Source organism: Equus przewalskii, unplaced genomic scaffold (assembly GCF_037783145.1).
Source record: "Equus przewalskii isolate Varuska unplaced genomic scaffold, EquPr2 ChrUn-5, whole genome shotgun sequence".
Classification (NCBI taxonomy): Eukaryota; Metazoa; Chordata; class Mammalia; order Perissodactyla; family Equidae; genus Equus; species Equus przewalskii.
In genome coordinates, this window is record NW_027228753.1 from 599,617 (window position 1) to 622,682 (window position 23,066).

The 23,066-nt window shown below is 45.1% G+C and overlaps 1 protein-coding gene across 9 annotated transcripts in view; it reads right to left on the reverse strand.

The window, feature by feature from the left end:
- CUNH1orf226 (chromosome unknown C1orf226 homolog) overlaps positions 1 to 23,066 on the reverse strand; it is a 213,897-nt gene that overhangs the window by 166,545 nt on the left and 24,286 nt on the right. The window contains exon 1 of one of the 9 annotated variants that reach the window (XM_070608220.1): positions 19,605 to 19,850. The exons of the other annotated variants lie outside the window; for them this stretch is intronic. The gene's annotated coding sequence lies outside the window, so the exon portion shown is untranslated. Of the gene's footprint in view, positions 1 to 19,604; positions 19,851 to 23,066 lie in introns of those variants that run through there. 9 annotated transcript variants of the gene reach the window in all.

Consider the following 23,066-nt stretch of genomic DNA (forward strand, 5'->3'; position numbering starts at 1 on the left):
TTAAAAATGGAAATAGGTTTAAAATGCCTCAGTCCACTTCCCTTTCTAGAGCTGCCTGAATTAAAGATCCCTTTATCTTATTCCAACCACTTGGCTCGACATTGCTCCTTTTCCCCCCGTTCCTCGAGTTTCCCAGTTACTTATATAACATCCCCTAAAAGACTCTATGCTGCTTTTTTGCCTTTCAAAACGTAGACAGATGACTCCCAGGCCCCTCACGAAGCGGTCCTTATTGAGCAGTATGAACAACTGCTGCGCTGAGATAAAGCGGCCAAACGGATCAAGAACTTTGATTCCTGATACCTGCAATAGTCTACCTGGGTAATACTTCAGGGGCACAAATACAAGTCAAATAAATCCGAAGTGATCTTCTTCAACTGCGGGAGAAATAAACCCTTGGAACAGTTGGCAGGAGACATCTGAAGAAAAGAAATAAAGAGCCAGCAATAGGTCCCAAAAGCACCACTTGCTCACAGACCAAGGTCGTCTCTGGAGTTCAGCATTTTGCAGGGTGGCTCACACACCAGAGCCAGCAATTACAACAGGGCTGACCTTCAGCAAGACAGCTACAATTCCCGAACCTATAATTCTGTGCCAATCACCCTTTCTGCACGCCTCCACAATCTACCTTAATAAAAAGATCCCATAGTGAGTGATGACATCAGAAGACTCCCTGGAGAAGCCGTTACGTTATTGTGAAAAACACAAATGGAAGCATGAGTATGGCCATATTAGAGTGGTGTTTAGGGAGAGGCAAGGAAAACCCTATAACTTTGAATCCTATTTTCAAGAAGCACCTTGCTTAACAAATTCTGCTTTCTCTGGTCCCCATTCACTGAATAGTTACTCTCTGCCAAAGGAAAAAAAAGTAGTCTGGCAGGTAAGCAAAGAGAGCCAAGATCATTGTTAATGCTTTGTCCTGCAACCAAGTGGCACAGTCAACCCCACTCCCCATTAAATCAACAGCCACACTATCTAAAACAAATTCTAGAGTATTTCTTAAAAACTCCTAAAATAAAACTCAAGCCGATCCTGGAATTGCAAGAAGAAATGAGATAATGTGTACTCAGGAACAAGCAAACCTGACACACAATAATCAATGTTTGCTCAATAAATGTATGAATAATCAACCAGGAGCCAACTGCTTAGCTGGGGCTCACAGGCTTCTTTTCACATTCTCACGCATTAAGAAGCTAGGCATCGATTCCGTTTCATCTCCAGGACCAAGTGATTAGCAATATGATTTCTGGCATTATATCTGTGCTACAGGAAGCATTACAAAACAGTTCTGATGCCTTGTGTCCTTCAGTCTCACGAATGCTTGGCCGTACAGAGAACTCAAATATCTTCTTATCCACTTCAGCAAAAATCTTGGGTAAATTTTAGTAGCTTCTTCTCCAACTTCCCCAGTTCCACCCTGTAAACAAATCACCATCCATTCACATCCCACACAAGCGCCCACAGCCACACGTGCGCACACACAATCTCTAGATAATTGCAGCAACACTAACCCAGTGATTCAGACTCATCATGATTTCTAGGAATTAAGAAAAGTCTGCGCTTGACACCTACATTCCTCCACCCCCTTTCGAAAACCACTCAAACATCTGGGAGCAGCTGCACCGATCAAGAGCTGGGACTCCACACCGTGGGGCAGGAAGCACTAACACGGAACATGTGCAAAGCAGACGTGCACAGGACAATGCTGAAGTGACAGGAGGACAAGAACACCTTCCTCCCAGCTCCAGACGGTGAACTGTGCTAAGAGTGACCACGCTCGCTGGCCATTTGCTGGACTTGGGTTTCATACCCAGTCACCACCTGCCCAGACAGAGGGAACAAACTCATAAGTCATTTTTAATCCCTCCACCATCAGTGACTAGCTATTCAGTCTCCCAATCAAAGGAGCGGCAAAAATTGGAGGAAGTGACATGTAAGCTGAAATCTGAAAGATGACTAAAAGCTTTGGGATGGGGGGTTAAGGAGAAGTGCACTATATGTGGGAAGGTCCTGCAGGCAGGAGAGAGCATGGTGTAACTGAAAGAAGACCAACTACAATGTAGAGAGCAGGCAAAGAAGCGGAAAAAGAAGGTGGAGTGGTCAGCTGGAGCCAGACTGTTCCTGTGCACCCTTTTCAGCTACGTGAAGGAACTTGCATCATCCCAAGAGCAGCGTTGGAACAGGGCAGGTGGTATGAGACCTGTACTTTTAGAAAGAGTGTTCTATAGAGGATGCAAAGGAGAGCAGCAGGGCAAAGCTGCTGCAGTCATCTGAGCCTGGCTGAGGGGGCCCTTTGGTGGCAATGGATTTAAGGAAGAATCCACATCTACTGCATGCTTTTCTTGAGGTCCAGATCTTCATGTGCTGACCCTCAGTGCTTCCTGAACATCCTATGAACCTTCTTTCTGGGCTTGTCTACCAATGAGGAAAAAAGACCAAATCCTCTGGGGCCCTGCTGAATGGGCTAGAACCACCCCCCTCTCAAGCAAGGTGGAACTTGCTTTCATGCCCTAGGTGCTCAAGACTTAAAACATCATCTTACACTTATGCATTCCTATCATGTGCATTTTCATTTTCAGGTCAGCCCCTACAAAGCTCTGAGAGTGGCAGAACTGGTATTAGCCCCCTTTAAATAATGAAGAAATGTTCAGAAAGCAGATGCAAAGTCAGTTTCCAAAGCCATGGTGGCTGACCTTGGGCGTGGAGTCTGCAAACAGACTGGAAAAAATGAGAGAGAGACAGCAGCCTTTCATGACCTTCTCTGGGTGGCTCCAAGTCTGGCTTGCACACTACTTCCCCTACTGTTCTTTCAACATAATGTTGATAACATCTCACCTTTTAAAAATTGTTGAAAAGTAAATGCTTTGGAGGATGTGCCCCAGGAGGAGAAACTGTTCCCTTGGTCCCTGATCCCAGGTACACTTTGGTCATTGCCATTAAGGTACAGTGCGTTACAGCCCCAGGGGTAGAACCTGGATGAGAATCCACATTCTTTAACTGCTAATCCAAGGCTCGCTCCACTACATTACCTGGATGGATGGACAGACAGAGAGATGGAGCAGTGGACAACTCCTTAAGGCTCTACAATCTACTTCCTTTGTCTAATAAAAAATTTCAGAGGAAAAACCATCTTTTTGATGCCAGCCAAACTAGATCAAATGGGACCAAACAAGGAGGTTTCTGTGACAGCCTCCCAGGGTTGAGGCTGCCTGTGCCAGTCATGAAGACACTACCCCTGACTCAAGGCTCAACTATAGCCATCCACACACACACATACACCCCCCAAAAGGCCACCACCAACTGTGGCCCTTAGTAGCCAAAAAATTCTTACTGATGGAGGTGAGGGGAGAACTGAGTCTTGTAAACATTAGTTGAGCCCCTGTACCCAGGCTCACCTGATATCTTTTTTTCCCACTTGCATAAACCAATACATTCTTTTTTATTCAAGGCAGTTGAGGTTAAGTTTTCTGATCACTTGGAGAAAAGCATCTTAACTCATGATATAACATTTCTGTAAAACCATACAGCAATATGTATCAACAGTATAAAATTATATATACACTTTGACCAGACAAATTCATTTCTAGGAACGTAACCCAAGAAAAAAAATCTCAAACCCATGGAAAGATTTATTTATAATGAAGTTGACTATAAAAGCACAAACTAGGAAATAAACTTAATGGCCTATGTTAGAGGAAATGTTAGATAAAATCATATCACATTATATCTTTAGGATAGAATATTATGAAATCATTAAAATATTATGTTTACCACAAATTAGCAAATGTAAGGTTAAATGTTTTGCCTGTAATCTTACTTAAAAATTAAGATTCAAAATTATGTACTACGATTTCAACTTTGTAAAGAAAAAAATACACAAAAATACCAGAAGATAACGTGCCAAATGCTAAATAGTGGCTGCTTCTGAATAGGGGTTTTACAGATACTTCATGGATTTTTATTCTTTCCTCTGCAAATACTCTACAATGAACATATCACTTTGATGGTCAAGGAAAAAACAGCAAAACTACCACCCCCAAACGAAATTCATTCTTCCTTATATTAAACAGAATCTCCTTCCTTAAAGTTTCTACCCAAGGGTTCTGTGATTCCAATGTGAGGACCTCTGGGACCATACAGACATTTAAAATTCAGTCAAAACCTGAGTTTTGCCCTCCCCAGGCTAAAATCCATTTTCCCAGCCATCCCCACAGACTAGAGTGGGCTCTTCAACTCCGTGAACACGTTCCAATGTGCCCACATCCCTCTGAAAATGTGCTGTTCTGAATTCACTGCAACACTCCAGGTGCGGTCTAGTAACTTATGCCGAGGGAGTGGGATTCTCACCTCCCTTGTTCTAGATACAGCATCTCTACTAATGCAGCCTAAATTCCCATCTCCTTTCAGCTCAGGATAGAAATGAACAGAGCAGCCCAGGTTCCTGAGACAAAGATGGAATTGACAGCAATATACACTTCCTCTCTCTTTGGAGAACTCCTGATTCTCCAAAAGTCATCCTCCCACGTCCTGGAAAGAATTCCTCAGGGGTGATGTCACTCTGAACTTCACTCAGAATCGAGTCTAGAACTTTCTAAAACCCAGAGAAGGAGCACCAGGGAAGATGCAGCAGAAGCCCTGAGCTTCAAAGAGAAGAAATCATGGAGATAATCTTCTGCCCCCAAGGCCAAAACCCAGGGCCTCACGAAACCCACAGGCACTTGGACCAGAATTTTGTTCAACCTGTCTTCATGGGACCAGGGAGGGTGGGTAGCCTACAGCCTGGGGAGTCACAGAGAGCCCCTCTCCGAGGCTCAGAATAACCACAACCCTTTGGGAGGTGAAGTGGGATGCTACAGTATTATTTCTGTGTCATCATACAGGTCCTGAGTGAAGGTCAGGGAAGGTTTAAAAAGCCGAATTCTGGGCCTGATGGAATGAGTCACAGAAAGGCCACCAGGGTGAAAACGACCAAATGCACACGTGCAAATATCTGTGCGCACATATATGCACTCACACCTGAGTCATTCACCCTGTGAGGACAGGCAGCGGTTCCTTTCCCCTGAAGCACAAGTTCTGGATAAGGCCGCCCTGGGAAAGGGATGACGAAGAGCCAGCAATTTTTCCTCCGAATTCACAGATGGAAGAACTGAAGCTGAGGAAGTGAAGGGGGTTTCCTAAGACCTCACACATGGTGATGGGCCCCCAGGGCCAACAGCTTCCCTCTCCAGGCACTTGGCTTCCCCCACCAGCCACTACCTGCTCCTGCAAAGCCAACTGCACCAACTGCCCTCTGGACTCTAAAACGAAAGCAAAGCGACAATTTGCATCCCGCTTAATTTGCATTTGCATACAGAATTCACAGTTCTTAATTTCAAGTGGGTAAATCAAACAATTAGGCCAGTCTACTGCGATTGTCCTCAAACCCCGAATTATGTGCTTTAGCCACAAAATACTTAAATGTTAAAACCAGTCCCAGCTTATAAGTACCTGGGGGTCAGCTTTTAAGATTGGCAGTTTATCAGCACTCATTCTAGGGGCAGGAGAATTTCAAGGATTTATACACGCAAACACAGGCAATCTGTGCTCTGTTCTCCAGGGATTACTGAGGGAATTTCCAGGAGTTCCAATTTCCTGGACACTTCTTGGGAAGACAAAGCAGAGAAACCACTCAAAGCTCATGGTTTCGCCTATCTATACCTGCCCACCTCCCAGAAGGGCTGGGAAACATGGTGGAAGTCACGGGAACGCAAGCTTTGGCCAGCTCATCAGTTATCTGCTGCTCACCCTCGGCAAAATGGGGATCACACCATCTACTGATTCTTACAAAGATTTAAAGGATTAAATAAAACAAATGCAGTGCAAGGAAGCAGCCAGCAAACAGCAGCACTGCAGAGAGTCCAGAATGGTGTGTCTCCTTCTCCACTCCTTAAGGGACATCTTTGCAAGACGCCACGAGGAGAGGGAAATCTCTCTTCAGTCTCCTCCTGCCTCAGGTGCCACATAATTCTAGAAGCAGACTAGAATCTAGGAGATTTGATGGTCAAATGCAACCTGAAGCTGCACTCGTGGTCGGATGGGGGGAAGCTGGGAAATGACCAGGCCCACCCGCTTTGAGGCAGAGGACTGGAACCTATCCGGCAATGAGAAGCAAGACAACTGGGAGGAGTTGTAAGGAATATCTTTGCCATATTTAATCAATCAATCCATATTTGCTGAGTGGCAATTACTTTTAGGGCATCATGTGGAAGGACAAGTCCTGATCCCGCCCTCCAGCGGTCTACCATCTAGCTGGGAAAACAAGGTCCAAAATCCTGACGCTGTGGGCAAGATAACTCCCCCTCTTTGGCCGCAGGGACCACATCTAAATTGGGAGGTGGGGGGAGTTAGTTCTGACAGTCTCCTCTAGTCTCTACACCCTAAGCTCTGAAGGCAGGCACTGAATGTGTCTGGTCTGCCATTTTAGCTCCAGTGTTAGCCAAGAGCATGGCGTAGGGAAGGCTCTCAATAAATATTAGGTCAATAAATAAATCAACATAAGAATAAGTCAATTAAATTTGAGTCTGAGGCAACAGAATCCTTTGGCAATTTGCTGCATACTGATACCACAAATGTCAGGCTGACACACTCCACTGCCAAAGCCTAGGGGAGGAAAGTCAGTGGTTCCCTGACCCTCCTGAGCTCCATCCTCTCAGTCACATCAGCGAGAACCTCCCAGAACCTCACATCATCTTCAGCTTTCCTTTTTCGGTTGACTTCTGCCTCGAATTTCTTAAAAACAGATCTGGAAATGCCTGAATTCGATTCTCAGGCCACTCCAGGGACATTTCAGTGACTATAACCGGCTGGTTCCTGCCCTCTGTTTACCCAGGGCAAGATCACAAAAGCTTAGACTGACAGGATGTTACAAAGATCAGAAACCTTAAGCCTTGGCACCTCCGATTCATATGCAGATGACTCTGGAGACTGGAGAATAAGGAGGACCATCAGGGAAGATTATAGGCCTGACAACTCAGGCTGTAATTAGAACATCATTCTCTCCCTCACTCCCTCCCTAAGCCTCTAAATGAGCATCAGGGCAGCCCACTCTATCCCACACCCTGTGCTCATCGCTCCCTCACCATCATCGCACAATGCCTTCTGGGTCAAACCCAGAGCAGGTGGGAGCAGTTGGCACCAGAGCCCTCAGATAGCTGGGCCCATTGAGCATCCCCAGCCCGCAGCCGGTGAGGAGGAAAAGGGGCAGGCAGAGCCATCCTCCCTCAGGGCGGCAAGGCTGGTGGGGCAGCCTGCTCTCCTCTCACTGCACGTGCTGCTGCGTGTGAAGCTCTCTCCAGGTAAAGTCCTGAAGAGCAGCCCTGGAGAGACAAGTTAACCTGAGGACACCGTGACCCCAGGAGGACAGGGACCAGGAGGGTTAGGTGCTCTCAGTCCTGTAGCCCTGAGATGTACCCTCAGGCCAGGGACCTCTGCTTCCTCACTCAGAAAAGTGACACTGCAGACAGCTAGTGCCTGATGGTGCAAAGAGCCCAGGCAGACCCAGTCCCTAGGCCTGGCCCTGAGTGACCCTGAACATTTCCTCTCTCCTGAGCCTGAAGAGGGTCAGGTAAAGAAAGAAAAAAAACTAAACTGCCTTAAGTCCAAAGTCTATGTGCCAGGCTCTTACTCCACAGGCTTCCAACTGAAAAGCACTTGACTGATTTCTTAGGGACTTATTTTTAAGGACAGACCAGGCTCAATCCACTTGTTCCATTTCACAGAGACTCAGACTTGAAAACCCCTGGGAAGATCCAGCTACAGTCAAAAACCCAGCAGCCAGGCCGCCAGCCTCTATTATGTAGTCCTTGCTCGGCAGTGCATCATCCACCGTCACGCCCGTGCCCTGCACTGGGCATGAGGAAATTCAAAGGAAACCACCACCATCGTGCAATTAAACAGGGCAACACAAAACCAGCAGGATTTTTTCCCTTTGTTTCCGCTTATATTCAGTCAAAACACCACCTTTCAGGTTTATCTGTGTGTGGTCTTCACCCTGGCCTGAAAACTCTCATTGAAGAAAGACTGAGTGTTTCTTGACTATTTACTATGCAGCATCCAAGACAATGCCATTAACAGTTAATTATTACTCAAAGACATGGACTCTGCCCTCAAAATTGTGTGTTTTATGCATTTGCCAGTAGACATCCATGTAGTACGTGGCCTTACTCGCAATGGAATGGGAAAATGAAAGGAGAACCACCAGTAAACTATTTCAACCACTCTTCACAATTTCTCACCTAGTTACAGTTGGAAAAGAAAAAGCTGTTCTCTGAACCAGCAGACGGGTTCGGTATGAAAAAGAAAAAAGTGGGACAAAAAGCATAGTCCAGTGGGGCCTCCATGTTTGCTGGGTATCTGCTAAGCAATAGGCGGTCTGCTCCCGCAAAGAGCCCCTGTGTTGATCTGTAAAATTTGTAATTATAAGAGAATACTACATTGCATTTTTCAAAGCACATTTATTTCTATTACAGGTTGTCGTTCACAGTCCATGTGGTACAGGACGCTTCTCTGGCATCTCCCCGCTGTTCCTTTTTCCCCCAACAGCTCCCTCTTAAGAATGAGTGTCCTCTACCCGCCACTCATGCCAGCCCTCACAGTGCTATTTCACTGCAGCCCCAGACCAGTCTGCACATTCCTGCACGGCATGTTTTCCATCTGCATTCATCCATTCCCGAGCATTAACAAAGTATGCACTATGTGCTGCACACTGAAACCCCCACAGCATATGCAGTCGTCTGCTGGATTTCTCGCCTCAAAAAATGTTGAGGGAATCAATCGATCACGGTTTAATACAGAAACAGAGTGGTTATCAACCAACCTAACAAAGACACGAACACAGCACAGGTGAATAAAACTCACTCAATAAATGGTTACCGTTACTGATTCCCATCTCCTTTATCACCACCAAATATGCTGCCTTCTTCCCCAGAGGCAGTTGACAGACTCATGTTACCACATTCTCTTTCACACCTTTAAAGAAGTGGGGCTGGCCCAGTGGCATAGTGGTTAAGTTCACGGGCTCTGCTTCAGCAGCCTGGGATTCGCAGGTTCGGATCCCAGGCTCAGACTTACACACAGCTCATCAAGCCATGCTGTGGCAGCATCCCACACACAAAATAGGGGAAGACCGGTACAGATGTTAGTTCGGCGACAATCTTCCTCAAGCCAAAGGGCAAGATTGGCAACAGATGTTAGCTCAGGGCCAATCTTCCTCACAAAAAAAAAAAAAAAAAGTTTGAACTTTTCAAACAGTAAAAATAATCAGGAGGAAGAGAAAGTGGAGATGCAGAGCCCAAAGACGACAACAGGATTGTAAGCCTCAGAGATGATTCAGGTCCGTTCAGCCCTTCAGACCTACGATTCCTGGAACAAGACCGCTGCCAAGTGAGAACCAGGCTTTGTTTCATTACATCTGACCTAAATACCTCAAGCGCATTGGAACTCTCAGAGGACACGTTAAGGAAAAGTCCCATTCAGGAAAAGAACTGACTGGGGAAATGGGAGACCAGGAGTTGGGAAGACAGAGTATAGAAAATCCGAATTGTAATATTTAGGTGCTGATAACACTCCTCTAACCCCCATCTTCACACAATCAACGCTAAAGACAGAATTCCGTCAGCAAAGACACTCTTATCTCATTTACCCCCTTAGTCCAACTGTCTAATTCATTTAACTATTCTGACAATGGCTTACTTTTTTTATTTAGAACCAGTTTTGCCCCTGGCCCTGGTCTCTGACCTAGAGTGGACAAATACAATATATGTATATGGCTGCTCTCAAGAAGCTGACAATCTACTTGGAGAGAGAAAACTATCACAAAAATTTAATCCAAGAACACATCCAAGGGCTTAACAGGCTATACACGAAATAGGCCTGCATGACTGGGATGAACATGGACTGGAGTGGCTGGGAGTGCATTGTGGAAGAGAAGGAACATAGGAAGGGAGAAAAGGACATAAAATAGTCACAGAAAAGGTAAATGGCATTTCCAAACAAGAGAGCAGGCGTGAATTAGAGAAAGGAAATGGCAAATAATACAGTAACTGGGGAAGTAGGAAGAGAGTTCAAATAGGTACCCAGCCTGCATGAAATGTAGGATGAGCATTGTCGAGTTGAGGAATGTGAAGTCCGGTAACAAGTGTTAAAAAGAAGTCAATTAGGGGCTGGCCCCGTGGCCGAGTGGTTAAGTTCGCAAGCTCTGCTGCAGGCGGCCCAGTGTTTCGTTGGTTCGAATCCTGGGCGCAGACATGGCACTGCTCATCAAACCATGCTGAGGCAGCGTCCCACATACCACAACTAGAAGGACCCACAATGAAGAATATACAACTATGTACTGGGGGGCTTTGGGGAGAAAAAGGAAAAAAACAAAATCTTTAAAAAAAAAAAAAGAAGTCAATTAGGGGGCCAGCCTGGTGGCGGAGCAGTTAAGTTTGCACGTTCCGCTTTAGTGGCCCAGGGTTCGCCAGTTCGGATCCCGGGTGTGGATGCAGGCACTGCTGGTCAAGCCATGCTGTGGCAGGCGTCCCACATATAAAGTAGAGGAAGATGGGCATGGATGTTAGCTCAGGGCCAGTCTTCCTCAGCAAAAATAGAAGGATCGGTGGCAGATGTTAGCTCAGGGCTAATCTTCCTCAAAAAAAAAAGAAAAGTCGATTAGAGGAGTTTGTTCATTTATTTATTCAATATGTGAATACTGCACCCATCCCATGTTAGGTGCTAGAGATGCTGGAATGCAATGTAAACGTGACAGTGCTTTCAAGGACCTAGGAGCACAGCCTCACAGAGAGACAGCAAGCACACTGGCAATTAAAGGACAGAGTGATAAGCACTATGAGCACAAGGCACTTATGGGACAGGAAGATGGGGCACCAACTTCATGCCGTTAAGAAAAATAGTAATAATGGTATTAATATTAATAATTATCAATACTGTTATTCTTAATGGCAGCTTTACTGAACACCTACTGCATGCCAGGCACTATACTAAGTATTCATTTAATCCTCAGAGACCCCTCCAGTCACTACCCCCACCTCATTTCAACCAGAGAGGAAGCAAATTTACAAAGATCAGAGAACTACTAAGTGGCAGCCTGTGCTCAGAGAATGCCATCTCTGGCATCTCATCTATGACTAGGCATCAGCAATTCCAATGCAGACAGCCTCCCAGCATCAATCGGGCAATGCACTCAAGTGAGCTATTGGCCAAATCCTCTGAAATAATGTTGGACATCAAATCTAGCTCCCACAAGCTCTCTTTTTCAGGACTGAATGCGTCTACCCAATTTCAAATGCCTCTTCTAGGGTGAAAAAGAAGTTAGACCTCCTAAAGCATTAATAACCCCCCCTCCCACCTCCCCTTCTGTCTCTCTCCAACCCAGTCCCCAGGGATGGCTAACGGCTGTTGGCGAGACACTGTCTCAGACCTGTGAGCCCAGAGCAGAGGTAAAGAGCACACAGCAACCTTGCCAACCCCACAGGACAGTTTTTATGTGCTCCTTTTGATCATCTGTGAGATCATTTAAGAAAAAAGGACCATTTTCATTTCCAAGAGCTCCTCTGGAACAGAGTGCAAACCTTGAAAGGTTACAGGAACTTTTCCACAGACACAGATCTTCCAACAGGAAGCCGAAACCACAGTGCCCTTTGAGAAAAGGTCTCAAAACAAAAAAGGGCACAGCCAGCACCGAAGGTTAGTTCAATAGGGAGAGGACTCTCCTCGGTCCGAGAGGGACTCCCAAACCAACCCGAACCCCAAAAGCTACAGAGATGGACCGAAAGGCTGTCTGCAATCTGCCAGGCTGGCCAGAGCAGTCTTGCAAACTGGCTGTGGCCAAGGGAATATACTATCTGCTCTATTAAAGTGGTAATGGATGCTCTGCGTCTTTATCTTACAGGAGAGAGGGAGACAAGAAAGGGACTATATGGGGGTCTAGGGAGGTGGTGATTGGGAAGTTGGGAAATCATGCTTAAAATACAGATGGAGATGGAAGAGAAGTCGGAGACGGGAAACAGGGCACATTCATCTGGGATATTTATTTAAGGCTATGCACGGGAGCTCTGCAGGCAGAGTGTGTATATCTGATACTTGTTGAAGTGACAGCCCCACGTCTCCGCAGAGCCTGTGAGACGGGCGGCCTCCGCAGCTGTGTCACACTCCAGTAAGTTGGCAGCTTTACCTTGGATCTTCTGGCAAATACTTGCCAATAGCTCAGATAGAAAGGTAATCTCTTAATTAAAAAGAGAGAAACATCCATCTAGAAATGAAAACTGGAGCAAGAGAATCTAACTAATATTGTGGGGTGCGGGTGGGGAACACCAGTGAGAAAATAAGGACCCCAGGTTTTGGGAAAAGGGGCAGTAAGATATAGAGAAGATATGGCTCGAATTCTGAGAAATGCCCCTTTTCCATGGCCCCCTCTGAAATCTGCAGAGATTCTTTAGGGAATTGTCAGAGAAGGGAACAGACAACCCAACTAAATTCAGATGGAAGCCAAGAGAATTTAGAGTCTTTTGGCTGCTGTTCAGCAAAACAGACAAACATTTAGTAAATGGTAAAGAGGAAAAGGGAGTACACATAATTATCCATCAGCACAAATTCTTGAACACCGTCTCTTTCCTCCTTTGAGGCCTGATTGCTTCTCTCATTCTCTTTCCAACATTGTCATCACGTGTTCCCCACCACCACCATTCCCACTGTATCTCAGCAGCCTGCATTCCCATCAGCTAAGAAGGGCCTGGGTTCTTCCCTTTAAGCCAGGGCACTGGGACACACTCCAGTACCAAATGGCCCAGAACCTTATCTCCCTTCAGCCCGGCTTTCCTCCACTTCAGGCGGGGAGAGCCCTCAAGTCTGCCTTAAGATATCTCAAAAGGGACAAGCTGTTGCTAAGCAAAACTTAAAACAAGGGATCTGGAGCTGCTTATTTTTGCAGGACAATCCAAGCTCCGAACGTCAGCCACTTTCCAACCAGGTCAGCATCACTTCTTACAGCATTTGGGTACTTCCTGATAGCCTGAGAGTCATCTTTTCAGTAACAGTTCAGAAAAATGTTTAACTGCTAGAACTCTCCTGCAACATCCTGAGTGTTCTCCAGAGGTGGTGGGCTCTCTCATCAGAGGAATTTCTCAGCAGATGCTGTCGGTTCCTTGCACGCAGGCACATCCTAGTCATCCACAGGAGTCAGAGGGAGAGGTTAGAGGGTCTGGCTGCAATCAGGTGACGGGGCTAGATACCTTCCCAACTCTGTTCTGTAGTCTGTGCAAAGGAGGCGGGGACGTGCCCTGTCCTGCAAGAAGGTGGCAATAAGCATGTGAGGTCTCCTGCTGAGCCTTTAACTTAAAATTCAGACACATGAGATTCACGCAGAAAGATACAAAATCACCTATGGAAAACAGAGGAAGGTGCCCAGGCTGGTAAGCCTGAACAAGCCAGATTAAATCATTTAAAAATCTCTATCTCTATTTATACATATCCAAATCAGAAGGGGGGCTGGCCATCAGTGGAAGCAGAAAGGAGTTGAGACTTATAAGCAAACATGTATTGCCCATAGAGGCACAGCCCAGAGAAGCCTTTGTCCAAAGAAGCATGGCAAGGGACATCCCTTCTGTGAGGATGAAGGCAGCCATTAAGCCTCTTAGCCAGGTTCCCAAACAAATGTCACTTGTACCCCTTGTTCTGAATTTACAATCCCCAATGGCCCTTTTGTTAATCATTCCACTTCAACCCCAAGCCTACCCCACCAGGTCTCATGCTATGCTCAAAAGGTCTTCCTTCCGACCAGCTAATCACCAAAACAAAACCACACACCTCCTTTAAGAGCCTCTCCTGAGACCTTTCCCGGTTCAACAGAATCATCTTAAGAGCAGCCACTTTCACACTAGAGTCAGAGACATACCCTGAAAAATCCCTAGAAATAAGAAGTTGGGCTGAAGGTCCAGACAAGCAGTTATCAAACATGAGCACACGTCAGAGTCACCTGGAGGGCTCGTTAGAACACAGACTGCGGGGCCCCGAGCTCAGAGTTTCTGGTTCAGTAAGTCTTGGGCAGGGCCTGGGACTCTGCATTTCTAACAAGTTCCCAGGTGAGCCCGACGTGGCTGGTCCAGGAACCACACGTTGAGAAACACTGGCCTAGACCTTTCAACTTATCCAGGAACAGAGCTGGGAGACCGAAGCAGCTGTCACTGACTGAAGATCCCAGACAATTCCCTTAACTTTAAGGAGACAATCACCCCCCACATCTAAGTAACAGTAAACTTGTGAGTTGAGCACCAACCATATGCCGGGATCTAGGCTAGCACTTTGGCTTTCATTACCTAATTCTACATGAAAGGGAAATGCCTAGGTTAAATGAATGATGTGACTGCAATGACAATTATAATTGTTATCATCATTATTAAAATTAATAAGCCAATAAATCGTCTTGATCAGAAGGGTCATGAGTCAGTAACAAAAACAAAGAGGTCAATTACAGGATCAATCACAGCTCAACTCTCTCTCATCCCAGGCCTCTTTAATGGGGGAGGAAGAGGAAGAGAATTTAGCCAGATATCTGGGAGAAAGCAGCAAGAATTCCTGGAATTCCTTATCTTCCTCTGCCAGCCCAAACACAGGTCCTCAAACAACTCTAAATCAAAGACTACATACTATGAGTCCTGGGGGACCGTAGGAATCTTCTCCCACTGTATCTCCTCGCTGGTGCCTGGAGCAGGCGGCTGGTAGGCAGATCTGCGGGTTGTGGAGAGGAAACGGAAAGAAACGAGCTGGGTGGCTGGCCTCCCCAGAACTCTGCACTGCAGGGCCTTATGCAGAAAGCACTTTCAAGCAGGAAAGACCTCCAGGAAAAGAATGCTCAGAAAAGAGTCGTGAAAATTGCTACCTCAGGAAGAAGCAAATTAGCAAGCAGAAGCAGAGGGGCAGGGGCAGCAAGATCCTCAGAGCAGTACGTGTCTCTCAAGAAATGCAGGCATACTTTCCAATCTGAATGTTGTTGTATGACAGTGTCAGCAGTACAGGCACACAGAAATGCTCAAAGGAAATCCAACTGAGGCCAAGAGAAGGTCATTTCTTGTTGCTTTAAGTAATGCTGATACGGGCAAGTTCAGCTACGGAGTGGTGGACGGTCTTGGTGGGAGAAACAACTCTGTCAGATTCCATCAGATTGGGGGTCCCAATTCAGGGCCCCTTCTCAGCCAGGCCTCCAGAAACAGGATACAACAGGGATCCCCTGCTTCTGGAAACAGACACTGCTTTCAAAAAGCTTGAATATGCTCACCCTAGTATCTCAGCCCTCTTCCCCTGCCCTCCTCACACCACCAGGATTTTGCCAATTCCTGAGGTTCTCAAATTAAAATGTGTTCAGAGGAGAGAGAAACCTTGGGGTTGAAGAGTCCATCCAAGCAGGAAAGGATGGCTGATAAAACTAGAGACATCGGGACCCAAGTATCTGCAGGGCTATCCCAGGAAAGAGAGATGAAGCACGTTCTGTGTGAACTGGCCAGAGAAGGGCGGGGAGGGTAACGTAAAAGGTACATTATTTTTGTAATAGCAGCTACAAAAAAGTAAAGCTCCACAAAATCTCACCGGCTGCCAATTTACAGCCCTGGATTATAAAATGTTGAGAAACTCCTTGCCAACCACGGCCCAGGACGCCCTTCATGAGCTGGGGCTGCCCATCTCCCAGCCTCACGTCAGGGTGCTCTCACCCGCTACACTCTAGAGGAATTTTCCTTCTCTTGCTGGAAGAGGCCAAGCTCATTCCTGCCTTCTTATCTTGCCCTTGCTAATCCCTCAGCCATGAACAGATCTTGGCAAGGCTAGCTTATCATCAACATTCAGGCCTTAGCTCAAATGGCATCTCTTCAGAAAAGCCTTCCATTGGGCCTCCAAAGTAGGTCCACCCCCTCCTCCCTCAGCATCCCTGTCATTCACATCACTCTTTTTATTTTCCTCACAGGAACTACCACTATCTGATATCACCTTTATTATATAGTTGTATTATAATTGATCTTCCCCACTTGAACATAAGTTCCATGAGACCAGAGACCTCACCCACCTGTTCCCAGTGCCTAGAATCCTGTCAGAGTGAGTCTCAAATATTTGTTGAGTAACAGAATATTTGTGGAAACAGCGAGCACAGTCCAACTCTTTAAGCATGAGAAAATCTGGCTGTGTATGCAAAGGCGTGTGTTTGGGCATCTAAATTAAAGAAAACTACTTTGCTTTAAGTAAGAAGTAACAGACCACTGACAAAAATATGCCAGTTTTTCCATAACAAATCAATAGCAGAACTAAACGAGTGCCTTCAACCTCTTCCATGTTTCAATTAGATGACGTCTGCATTTATAAGAGCAGTTTCAAGTGATAATTTCTCGGTAGTTATTAACAACTGAAATGTTCAACATGCAAAAGACCATTCTTAGATGTTCTACTGTATGGCAAAATGACATGATATAAATATCACAACACATATACTATGATGCAAATCCAAACTCTACATACTTGTGGAAAATAATATCAGCCAAATGTTCAATATTTGAAGAAGAAAAATAGGAATGTTTACCTCACAGCTATCATTCAACAAACTTACTGACCTTCAAAGACGGCATACGATACTACTATAAGTACAGCCTACATTCGGACCACCTTGGTCATTTTTTCCAAAGATTTAACAGTAGCCAGCCAGATTGCTCTCTTGCACCAAAGTTGAAAAAAATGGAGCCATTCTCAGTGTTTGCCAGAGTTGAGTGTTAGGCCATGTGACAAACATGAGTGCTGCCCCTACACTCTAAAAGTCCCATTTCAATAAAGCAAGTGGTCCAGGTCTTATAAGGGACATTAACAACAGCATTAATCAAGCATTATGAAAATGGCCTATAAAGAGACAACATATGGGCCCAAGTCCAGCAACAGAAATACAGGGAAGAATTCTCATTAAGCAGAAGCTTGTGGAACAGAATACTTAGCAAGTTTCCCAGCAGACCACGGATAATTTGCAAAATGATTGCAAAGGGCATCATTTGCTTATACAAAATAGCATCTTTTATCTGAAAACTCCGGCATGCCATTTGACCAGAGGCCATTTCGGTTGAGGTCCTAAACATGAGTGAGAATCAGTTTCAATTTTTGAAAGTCCGGCCCCTTTCTCCACCAGGCAGGTGGGAAAACAGTCAATGGTGATTAGCTTGGTTGTAACTTTGGGCTGCTGCTAGTGCTCCCTGCCGGGAAGAGGGCTTCTCACAGTAAGAATGGTAAGCCAGGGACAATGACAACGAGATGTTGTTATACCACCATATTTCTGTGGCTCTGAAAACTCCTCCAAGTGCTTTCTTATTTCTGATCTTTACATGGCTACCTGAATGTAGCTGAATCAGGCAGGGGTGCACACAGCCTGGCTCTGTCCAGCACATCACATGGCATTTCAGACACTGGAAAATTTTAAATCAGGACAGCAGACAAGTGGTCACAGACTCTGGACACCTGCTACAACTGCAAGGCCACTCTGAATCAGAATCCAGCTCACCATCAGTGACCTGTATCTCCATGAAGTATCCCCTATATCCTCTGATCAACCAGATTGACAGGTGTGTAACACCCATCTGCACACAGGAGAGCGCGGCAGAAAACCCAGCACACCCTTACACTCAGAGGGTACGCTATTGGAGGGGTGGAGGGAAGACGGGGGCAGGCAATTTGGCAACATGTGTATCAAAAGCCTTAGAATTCCAAGCACCCTTGAATGCAACAATTCCATTTAGTAATTTACTCTAAAGGAATAATTCTGAATGTATTCAGTGATATAACTAAAGGATGTTGACAAGGAGCTATGAGAAACTAGAAACAAGCTAAATGTCAAACAATGGGGCCTGGTTCAATAAATCATGTTACATCCATTTACTGGACTATAAATATATTCAGCCATTAAAAACAGTATTGTAAAGGATTATTTAATGGCATGAAGTAATCTTATAAAATATTAAGTAAAAAAGACTGAAAAACCTTCTACATGATAGGATCTCGTTTTTGTTAAAAATATTCTATTTTTGCTAAAATTACAATGTAAGAGAGATACATCAAAAAGCTTTACAGTGGCTATTTCTGGCCAGTGGGATTACTGGAGAGTTCCATTTTTTTTTTGCCTCGTCTTTTAAAAAACTTTTATACAATAAATGTGAATCAGGCTTTACATCAAAGAAAATAGAGGTTATGATTTAAAAATAATTCAATGCACTGTGGAAACATTTTCCAGGCTTTAAACATGCATCTGTGGGAGATGGTCACAACAGCTCAGAATCAAGTGCAGGGACATTAGGATTTCTGCCCAGCAACACGCATTATAATATGGTGCCAGCCAGAACGCAGTTTTCACTGCGTGCTTCCTGAGGTCTTAAACAAATGGTGCTGGATATAGACCCATCACACCAGGACCACCCAATCTTGATGCCATAATTACAAGTGTTATTTTAACGTTTGCAAATATATACATAAACAAACAAAAAAGTTAAGAAAAGCAACTATGAAAGGAGAAGGAAGAGGAAAGAATTTGCTTTTCTGGTTCCCAGGCATCAGCTTATCATCAGGCTCAGCCCCTTTTAGGACACACTCCTGGCGAATCATGGGAACAACCTCAGAACCTCAGTGTCTCCTGGAAAAGGAAACAGGAGGTGTCAGCCAAAGGTTCAGAATTAAAATCAGATTCCAGAGAAGGGAGGTGGTATGCATGCATTCTTTCTCGAATTTGCATGCATAAGGTTTTATATTTCCTTCACCACAAATCCCACGACATTCTTCGTTATTATTTTTGGCTTTTATATTGTCTGCATATGTGCAAAATTGTTACTTTAGAAGTTACATTATAATCCTCTTATTAGTGATTCTAGCAGTACGGGGAGGTAGGTGAGGACACTCACGCCTACCGAAAATCAGGACAGGTTCTGGGAAATAGGGCAGGATCAGTTTACCACAAAATGAACATAGGCTGCCAGCCACTGTCACCAGAGAGATTGGGAGAGTCCCCTCCCAATCTCCAGAATATGGGAATACGTTACTTTACATGGCAAACGGTACTTGGCAGACATGATTAAATTAAGGACCTTGCAACAGGGAGATTATCCTGGATTACCTGGCAGCCCAACGTAATCACAAGAGTTCTTAAATGTGGAAGAGGGAGGCAGAAGAGGAGAGTCGAGGAGATGTGTCTATGGAAAATGGTCAGAGAGATGCAACAATGCCGACTTTGAAAATAGAGGAAGAGACCACAAGCCAAGGAATGCCAGCAGCCTCTTGAAGCTGGAAAAGGCAAGGAAACGGATTCTCCCCGGGGGCCTCTGCAGGAACACAGCCCCGCTGACACCTTGATTTTAGCCAGCTGAGACTCCTATCTGACTTCTGACAGACAAGTGCAAAATCATAAATTTATGTTGTTTAATTCACTGAGTTTGTGGTGCTTGGTGACAACAGCAGTAGAAAATCATATGGAGACGATCTCGATTATGTAACAGTTGGAATCATGTTCCCCACTGCAGCGCTACAGATGAGACTTCAGCCTGGATTTCACCCAACCCTCTCACCTCAGTGAGTCTCAGGAGCTGTCGGAAAACAAGGCAGCTGCGTTCTCTCCAGGCGTCCTATGGAGACCATTGCAACGTGCTGGACACAGTATTGGTGGAGCAGAAAGGATGTCAGCTAGAACACTTATGATGTGGTGAAAAGAGTAAGGCATTGGAGTCAGGAAAAGTGTGGTTCAAATCCCAACTCCTCCACTCACCAGAAGCAAGTAATCCACTCAAGTCTTGGTTTTCTCCAACCTGACAGTTCTGCGAAGTATGATGTAAAGATTAAATACCATGTGTACGTCAGCACCCCAAACAGTGCCTGTCAGAGAGCAGACACCATCAACAGTGACTGCCAAAACAGTGACGATTATTGCTAATAATCAATCTCATTCTGGGCCTGTGAGTAACGAGGCATATGACCTTGCATTCTATGTCTCCAGGCCTTGGCTGCCTCAGCTGGTAAATGAGGAAGGCAGATGGCTCCCTACCCATCTCACTCTACAGCTCTGAGCATTCAAATTAAAACAGTTACACAAGCACTGTAAAAAAAAAAAAAAAAATACAAGTTCAATCAAATGCAAAGTAGGACTTTTTCATTTTTTGTAGGAATTCTCCAGAGTCCTTCATAAGAGGTGTCCTCCTCAAGTCACTACCAAAAAGGATGTTGCATGACTTGAGGAAAGCACGAAACAGAAATCTTAGAGCATCAGAGACACTGATGGCTCACAAAGCCATGAATGAAATAAACTGGACACTCTGGGTTCTGTCCCAGAAATGAAAAGCCCAAATCCATCCCCTAATAACAGGCTATCAGTGAGGGGATCATAAAAATGCTGTCCCCTAATACAGAAGGCCCTCAGTAACTGTTATCCAAGAGTAACTGCTAGTAACTGTTATCTAGCTGGTACTAGAAGGACTGCTGAAAATGGGAAGCAAATCTGCACAGCAAATGGTAAAAAATAAAAGAGCTGACCTAAGACTTAATCTTTTTTAAATGAAGTAAAAATTATGCAAATAAGATTATTTAAAATGCAAAACATTACATAAAATGTGAAACATTTAGGTTATATTGAATTGTGCATTAATTCTTCAACTGGACTAAGAGTTAATTAATTATTGATTTATTGTTGTAATTTTTCCCTTATTGCAACATAACTGCACAACAACACGACATCCTTCACTTCCCCTCTGACTTTCACAAAACACTACCATACAGAGGGTAATCTTTGCAAAAATTATTTAAGGGCTTACAGTTCCTCAAAGGTGTTCTTAATATTCAAAGATATTCAAATCCTTCTCTCCTGAATCCAGTTTCTTGACAGCATGCTGGTTGCTTTTCTTGCCAATTATGAGCAGGTCTAATGCTGCCCGGTCCTCGTGTGTCTGTAGAGTGGTTTGAGCAGTTCTCCAACAATCCTTTTATTGGCCCTATGCAATCTTACACCTTCTGCAAGATTTGCAATTTCACTATGAAATATATTTGCATGAAATTTGCATTGTCCTGCCATATCCAAAAGCGAAACACTGGCCAGCCCTTGAGGATGAACAAGAACAGATGCCAGTGTTAAGGGGAAGATGAGTGAATGGGGGACTCTCTTAGTTTTCTATTGCTGCCCAACAAATTACCACAAACTTCTCAGCTTAAAACAACACGTTTGTTACCTCCTTGTTCCCCTGGGTCAGGTGTCCGGGCACAGATTACCTGAATCATCTGCTCAGGGTCTCACCGGCTGCTCTCACGGGGTTGACCAGGCTGTGTTCCATTCCGCAGCTCAAGGTCCTCTTCCAAGCTCATGCAGTTGTTGGCAGAATTTGGTTCCCTGAAGCTGTAGGACTGAGGCCCCCATTTTCCTTCTGGCTGTCAGCTGGGAGTCAATCTCAACTTCCAGAAGCCACCTGCAGTTCCTTTCCACATGACCCCCTCAAACAGGGCAGCTCACTTCTTCAAAGCCTGCAGAAGCAGTTCTCACTCCAGTCTGCCAAAACGGAGCCTTCCATAACGTGACATAATCACAGAGGGGTCACACAAGGGCATGAGGCACTGGGGCTCGCCTCAGGGTATGCATTTGCCACTTGGACCATTTTTATAAGTGATGAGTTACCAGTGAATATTGTGATGTTATGACCACTGTTGCTTTCCTAGGTAACCTCATGATTCAGAAGTCCAATAACGAGGACCCCCTGGTCCTCACCCCTCAGATCCATCCTCTCCATTCCCACTGTCAAGGTTCTAGTTTGGGGGCCCAGAATTTCTTGACAGCACTAATGAAACAACATCCAGTCTTGCTCTCCTCCCGATCCATCCTCTGCACCAGTCCTAGGGAGCTTAGTAACATGCAAACCTCACCATGTTTCTTCTCTGCTTAAATTAAACCCATCAGGAGCTCCCCACCAGGGGCAGGATAAAGTCAAAGGTTTTCAGCAGGCCAGTCAGAGCCTTCACGATCTTATTGCCTGAGAGGCCCAATGCCACATCTATCTCTCTCCAGCCCTCCATGTGCTCTCACCTCAAGGCCCGGGACGTCCCCTCTGCCTCGATTTCCTTTCCACTCATCCATCCTAATCTGAGCTCCAGGATCACAGCCCCTGTGAAGCTGACCTTGACTTCCCCAGGAGGTCCTGCAGGATCTTTCTTTCAGTCCCCCTGAAACTTATGTATAACTATAACAGTATTTACCTCCCCATGCTACAGCAACTGGTTTCTAGGTCCTTCTCCCTATGATACTGGGAGCATCTGGAGGCCAAGAGCTGGTTTTTCCTTCTTGCATCTTTAGCAGGACCAGGGAACAAGACAACAGTACTGACTTTTGAATTAATCATATTTCTAGCAAAGGATGACAATTAGGAGCACAGATTACGAGGCCTCACCACCTGGGTTTAAAGGCCACCTAGACCACTTACTAGCTGCACGACTCAGGGCAGGTTGCTCAACCTCTCTGTGCCTCGGATTCATCATCTCCAAATAAAAAATCTCTACCAAAAAAAAAACACCTCCAAAATTTCTCTAAATCTAAAAAAAAGAAAAGAATATTAATGTCAACTTCATAAGACTGTTATGAGAAATAAACAAGTTAATATTTGTAAAGGACTCAGAAAAGGGCATGGCACATGATTAGGACTACACAAATATTTGTTAAGTAAAATGAACACCTAACAATCATGTGACACACAACGGTGGGAAATTCATCCCAAGGAAAGAGAGATGCCACACAGACCGGGGAGATGAGCCAATGGTAAAATTCTTAACATTTCATATTCTTCTTAAATACTCCAGCCAAAAAAGAAAAGTAAATAAATAAAAATAAAAATAAAAACAGGGGCCGGCCCAGTGGCGTAGTGGTTAAGTTTGCACGCTCCGCTTCTGTGGCCCAGGGAACACAGGTTCAGATCCCTGGCACAAACCTACACACTGCTCATCAAGCCATGCTGTGGTGGTGTCCTATATACAAAACAGAGGAAGGCTGGCATGGATGTTAG